Here is a 7,275-nt window from a genome sequence, read left to right on the forward strand (position 1 = left end):
TTTTTTTTTTTTTTTTTTTTTTTTTTTTTTTAATATAAATAACTACGAATATTTAGAAAAATATATAAAATTGTTTACTAAGGAAAGCAAATTATTTTGTTCATTTTTTTTAACTCAAACTTGTTCGGTTCGATTTCGAGTTAATAGAACAAAAAGTTCGGGTTGACTCAAACTAAACAAAATTGAGAATTTTGAGTAGTACTTTAGTCTTACTAATAACTACTCGTGTAAATTTCTTTTATATTATTTTATTATATTATTATTTTTAATTTCTTTTAAAAAAATATCTTAATATTTCCTACTATTTCTAAACACAACATTTATAAATAAATAAATTAACCAACAATTATCCATCCACTTTATACTATCATACTATACTGTGAATAAGCTAAAATAACATCTATAACTTTTATTTTAAATTTAAAAATCTGAATTTAAAATATGGTTTATATATGTTTTATTGATTTTGATTTATCTATATATAGATATAGATATGTTTATTGAATTTGATTTATATATAGGTTATTTTCCTCCTATCATTTTTTCTTATAAATATTTTAACTTAATTTTTTTATTATTTTAAGAGTTCTTTTTAACACTTACATTAGATACATAAAAGATTAGTCTCAATAAATTTGAAAATTTGTTATAAAATTGAGAACTCTGGTGGTTAAGGGATTTATATTAATGACTACAAATATGTACTGGAGAATATAGAGAATATAGAGCGTACATGTTCAAAGCTCGGCCAGAAGAATATATATATGGAGAATATAGAGCGTACATGTTCAAAGCTCGGCCAGAAGAATATATATATGGTTGAGCTTACTATATATAATTTTAACTGATATAACCATCTACTATATATAACCATCTACCATATATAACTTTACCGGCTCTTAATACATGACTATTTAATGACATTTTAGCTTATTATTCTTTTAACTATACATAGCTATTTACTATTACCGTATATATCATTTACCAAATATAGTTTTACTATGTATAACCGTGTACTAAGCTATAAACAAGGCTCTATAACCTAACAATTCTCCCACGGACTGATATTGTTAACCAAGAATTTTATTCTGAAACGATCATGAGCATCTTCATGTCACCATACTAATTGAGGCTTTGCACAACCTCAACATTCCAACATCAACACATTTTGTCAACATGTTTGCTGGATTCTTTGCACCCCCTATCTTCGCCAAACACATCATCATCTTTCACTAACATGTAAGTGAAATGGTATCGTCTTCTGTGTTTTGTCTTTAAATGATAGACCGGGTTCCTCACCAACTGTATGACACTCTGACTATCTCTATAAAGAATCTTTTCGTGCTGCTTCTTGCCCAATTCTTCTAGATAGTCAGTCATCCATATCGTCTTCTTTCCAGCTTCAGCTATTGCCACGTACTCAACCTCAGTACAACGCATTGTTGAAGCCTAAACATCTCATCATCTATGGCTTGCTCCCACTTGGTTGTATCCTCCAACTATAGAGCCTCATCAAAGGGCTCTGGTTCCCTTTCATCAACAACAGATAGTGTAATGAAGGTACATACATATCTGGTACTCTGGTAGTTCTAGATGATCTTCTCAACACCGGTTCAAGTGTCACTTGCTCTACCGTTGGTTCCTCTACAACAGTCTCAGGAGTTTCATGAGTATCTGTTATAACATCACTTGGTGATTTTTTTCGTAACTCAACCTCAACTCTCACTTGCTTCGTTGTCTTGGAACCTTACTGTAACGACCCAAAATTTTCCACTTAATTTAAGGTCGCTACTGTATACATACCATAAACATTGAATGCGGAAGACTTCATTTAAATTCCATAAAACATAACCTTTAACTTAAAACACAGTCATGGACTTACGTGTTTCGAAAACATCTTTAAAGCGACACAACAAAAGACCCGAAATAAAATAAATAAGCGTTTAAGTTTAAAACATTCTATTCTATCCTAGATTAAGAAAATAAATACCACTATCCTATGCATGTGTCATGATCTCAAGTTGTGATGCCGTCGTCAGCCGTACAAGAATGTCTTGCCTTAACCTGAAAAATATAGTAGCACATGGATTGAGTATTTAAAGAAATACTCATTAAGTGACCCCACTATTGGGTTAAATGCAACAATCACATGAATGAAATGATGGGACCTATCTTTCGTTTCGTTTTTCCTATGGTGCTGTCCTAACGGGTAATCGTGGACGTGTACCATATACTCTACACACAGCCCATACGTGCGAGTATGGGTTCACCAGCTAGTTCGCACACTACTGGGCCACTGTCCTTATCCGGTGGGCATACTCTAGGAGCCCCTTATGTCGGGACCCGTTAAAACTAGAACCGTCATGGCAGCGCTATGCAATGCATAACGATCGTTGTCCTGTCATTGGATGTACGCATCCGTACCCTCGTGATGGGATGGGGGTATCCCCCAGATGCATAAACACACATAATGCATGAGGTCCCCCTATTTCTACATTTATCTTTAATGACCATAACCCCTCTGTCACGCTCCTAGCTTCATGTCATTCTCATTTTCATTTCACATTTCATACACATTTCTATCGGGGTTATGGTTCCAGACAGTTTACCGTGTTTCATGTCATACAATTCATGTTGTTCACATTCACATATTCCATACAAACATGCCATAATCATTCAAGGACCTCATATCGTTACATGCATTACACATCACATCAGACTAAAAGCATACATAGCATACATTCACGTTCACATAACTACGTACTTAAGCACAATAATCTAGCATACAATGTATCATATCATAAACAAGTCATAACGTAAACACTTCATAGTCATATCGTTCTCTAACTTACCATAGCCTTAACGTTCTTATACCTATCAAAGACATATCATTACGTAACGTACCTTAGTCATATCATCACAAGAATGTACCCTAACGCTATCATTCTATCAATCTATTACGAACCTATCCCTTTCTACCCATAACCTAACCGTATTCTTTCATTAATCTCTCCTATCCATAGCACTCCAGTATGTAACCTCACCTTAACGTTTCATGAACGTATTTTACTTCTATCGTTACATTTCGTTTTGTGCATCCTTCTCGTATCCTATCTCAAACATATTCTTGAGCACATCGTACCATAATTATTATCATACAAACCACATATAATAACATAACATAACATAACATATAGGAAGCATATCGATCCACAGACAATTCACACATATCAATATATATGACATGCGCAGAACCACAGGGCACGTGTCAACATCAAATATAACTATGCCGATAGTAAGGTCACTTACCTGGTTAGCTTAAGTCGTTGTCACGAATATATCCTTAATGAAAGTTCGATTCCGTCGTTATCCTTAATGAAAGTCCATTGAACTCCAAGTCAACCTATGTGAGCCCATGACATCAGATTCAAGTTTGAATTTCTATAAAATTGTTTCTCTCATTTATATTGATCCATGTGTTATACTTTATGCGAACGTTAGAGTCTTTGCCTGAGTTAGGTCTTGAAATATTTATATATGTTTGTTATAGTATTATTTTTATACAAACCATTTAATACCTATTAACCTCTTCAAATGCAAAATCTCTTTCTAAAAAAATATTTTTTACTGTCAAAACTAAATCTGAACCTTTCTTTTTTTCTGTTTGTTTTGGCAGGAGAGAAGAAATTCTTTAAATCTGTTTAACCTTTTTTTTATTTTTGTTGGTTACCTTTTCAATTAGTTTAGCAATTATTTTTTGTCAATTTAATAGATTTTACCTTTTTTCCTCCGGTTGATCCTGACGATATTTCTGACGAGTTAAATTGCTAAATAAAACTAAATAATTGGATAAAGAAGAAGAGATGTGAGATATAACTTACAGAAAAATCTCAAATCTCTCTCCCATGTAAATATTGATATCTCTGCAAATCCATCTCCTATCAATTTGATACAAGCTGTTTTCTTAAATCTGACATTTTTCATTTCTGTTTCATTTTTGCAGGAACTCGAAATCTCAAATCTCTCTCTCATGTAAATCTTGATCGCAAACTCATCTCCTATAAATTTGATGCAGGCATTTCTGTTTTCTCAAATCTGAGATTTTTTATTTCTGTTTCATTTTTGCTTGAGGAGAGATTATTGGGGAAAGTGACTACACTTGGTGTGTAAACAAGGGAACAATTGTTTTTCTTTACTTATTAATTATTATTATTATTATTTTACATAATAATATATATATTTTTTTTTTTGCTGTTACACTTGCTCCACATCTGGTTACTCAGCAGTAGTTTCAGGAGTTTCATGAGTATCTGCTACAACATCACTAGGTGAGTTTCCCTGCAACTCAAGCTCAACTCCCACTTGCTTTGTGGTCTTGGAACCTTGCTCCACATTTGATTCCTCAGCAGTAGTTTCAGGAGTTTCATGAGTATCTGCTACAACATCACTAGGTGAGTTTCTCTACAACTCAAGCTCAACTCCCACTTGCTTTGTGGTCTTGGAACCTTGCTCCACATTTGATTCCTCAGCAGTAGTTTCAAGAGTTTCATGAGTATCTGCTACAACATCACTAGGTGAGTTTCTCTACAACTCAAGCTCAACTCCCACTTGCTTTGTGGTCTTGGAACCTTGCTCCACATTTGATTCCTCAGCAGTAGTTTCAAGAGTTTCATGAGTATCTGCTACAACATCACTAGGTGAGTTTCTCTACAACTCAAGCTCAACTCCCACTTGCTTCGTGGTCTTGGAACCTTGCTCGACATCTGGTTCCTCAGCAGTAGTCTCAAGAGTCTCCCACTTGCTTCGTGGTCTTGGAACCTTGCTCGACATCTGGTTCCTCAGCAGTAGTCTCAAGAGTTTCATGAGTATCTGCTACAACATCACTAGGTAAGATTCCTTGCAACTCAAGCTCAACTCCCACTTTCTTCAATTCTCTGGCGGTCCTTATGAAGCTAACTCATTTCTGCTTGCTCCTAACGTAGTTCTCACAATGACCCACATCAACAGATTTCAGACCTTCTAAAACTCCTTTCGCAGCCAGCATCTTCATTTCTTTCACGCTCATATGTCCAAGTCTATTGTGCCATAGACTTGAATTTGAAGCACTCTCAGCAACAGCAGCCATGTTCATACACCCTGTAGTGGTGTATAAAGTTCCAGATTTTATGCCACGTGCTACCACTATAGCACCCTTCATAATCTTCCACGAACTCTTCCCTAACTTTGTTGCATAACCTGTGCTGTCTAACTGACCAATAGAGATCAGGTTCTTCTTGAGACCAGGAATATATCTGACATCCTTTAATGTCCACTGATTTCCTGCCGGAGTTTTTATGCAGATATCCCCTTTTCCTTTAATCTCCAAATCTTTGTTGTTGGCAAGATACACCTTCTCGAAAATTCCAGGCTCGAAATTCTGGAACAACTCTTTATTTGGAGATGAATGAAAAGATGCACCTGAATCCAAAATCCAGGATTCAATCGAACTGTCCACGTTGAGGATTTATAGAATCATCATCATCTCCAAATTTGTGATTCTACTTCCTCTTTGGACTTGTACAATCTATCCCAAAGTGACATTTTTCTCTACAATTCCAACATGTTACGTTTGGTCTATTTGAAGAATTTTCTCGGTTCTTTGATTTTGATCGCCCTTTGGGCCCTCCGGTTTACTTCTTCCCCGTTGGTCAACACTAAGAGCACTACCAGATGAATTTCCAATTTCTCGTTTGTGAATACTTTCGCTGAGAACTACATCTCAAATTTCATCAAACTTCAGTTTATCAGATCCTCGGAAACTGCTGATTGCGGCAACAACAGTATCCCACGACTCGGGTAAAGATGACATCAAAGTTAATGCTTTAATTTCATCATCGAAATTAATTTCTACCAAACTCAGTTGAGTTACGATCATATTGAATTCATTTATATGATCAACAACAGATCCACCTTCAGACATCTGTAGATTGAATAATCTCCGCATCAAATACACCTTGTTCATAACCGACGATTTTTCATACATATTCGACAATGCCTTCAACAGATCTGACGTTGTCTTCTCCTTGATGATGTTGAACGTCACGTTTCTGGATAGCGTTAACCAAATCAACCCTAAGGCTTGTCGATCCTTGAGCTTCCACTGTTCCGTGGTCATGGTATTCGGCTTCACCCCCAATAGGGGTTTGTGAAGACCTTTCTAATACAGATAATCTTCAATCTGCATTTTCCAGAAATCGAAATCGAATTCATTGAACTTCTCAATTCCAATCTTGAACTTTCCATCTTCACAGATCGTGGTGACTTCAACTTGGCTCTGATACTAGTTGTTAGGATCGCACAACAACGCACACACTCGACTTCAACTTGGCTCTGATACCAGCTGTTAAGATCGCACAACAACGCACACACTCGATATAGATGAACACAAAGAACAGGATAGAGAAAATGCAATGAGAATACAGAAAATAATAAAAAGTACATTTTCAAATTAAATTTCTAACGGAGGGATATATATATATGGTTTAGCTCACTATATATAGCTTTACCAGATATAATCATCTACTATATCATATATATATATATATAGTACCAGATATAACTTTTTACCCTACATTGCTATTTACTATTTATGACATTTTATATAGGTCATTTACGAAATATAGTTTTACTGTATAACCGTTCATTAAACTATAAATAAACATGCTCCATAACCTAACAATTATCCATTATTATATCATAATTTATATTTTTCTATTAAACTATAAACAAACATGCTCCATAACCTAACAATTATCCATTATTATATCATAATTTATATTTTTCCTTTATTTTCCAATAATTGGAGGCCCTTTTCTAATAATTATAAGCTACTGAAAAAAAATATAATATTTTTTTTTATTTTTGTTAGGTTTAGTTTAATTTCATGATTTATCTTTATATCTTCTTTATTTATAGAGTAACCAATTCTTTAAGAAGTATCGGTATTTAATTATGGCAATGTTGAACTATGGTAGGACGTTACAATTTTCTCGTATTGTTATTGATGAATTTATTTTAATTTGTGTTCGTGATTTTTTAATATAGTTTATCTAAGATTATATTGAACAAGAGAATAAATAAAACCTTTTAAAACGTTTTAGTTTTAAAATTTTAAATTTATTCTAACAATCGGACATCCCAACTTGAACCTAATGGATAGATGGTTGGGTTGGGTTGTGAAAATTTGCGGTTGATTTGGGTTGGTTGGGTCCAAAAAAAAAAAAAAAAAAAATTCAT

This window comes from Cucurbita moschata, unplaced genomic scaffold (assembly GCF_002738365.1).
Source record: "Cucurbita moschata cultivar Rifu unplaced genomic scaffold, Cmos_1.0 Cmo_Scf00066, whole genome shotgun sequence".
Taxonomy (NCBI): Eukaryota; Viridiplantae; Streptophyta; class Magnoliopsida; order Cucurbitales; family Cucurbitaceae; genus Cucurbita; species Cucurbita moschata.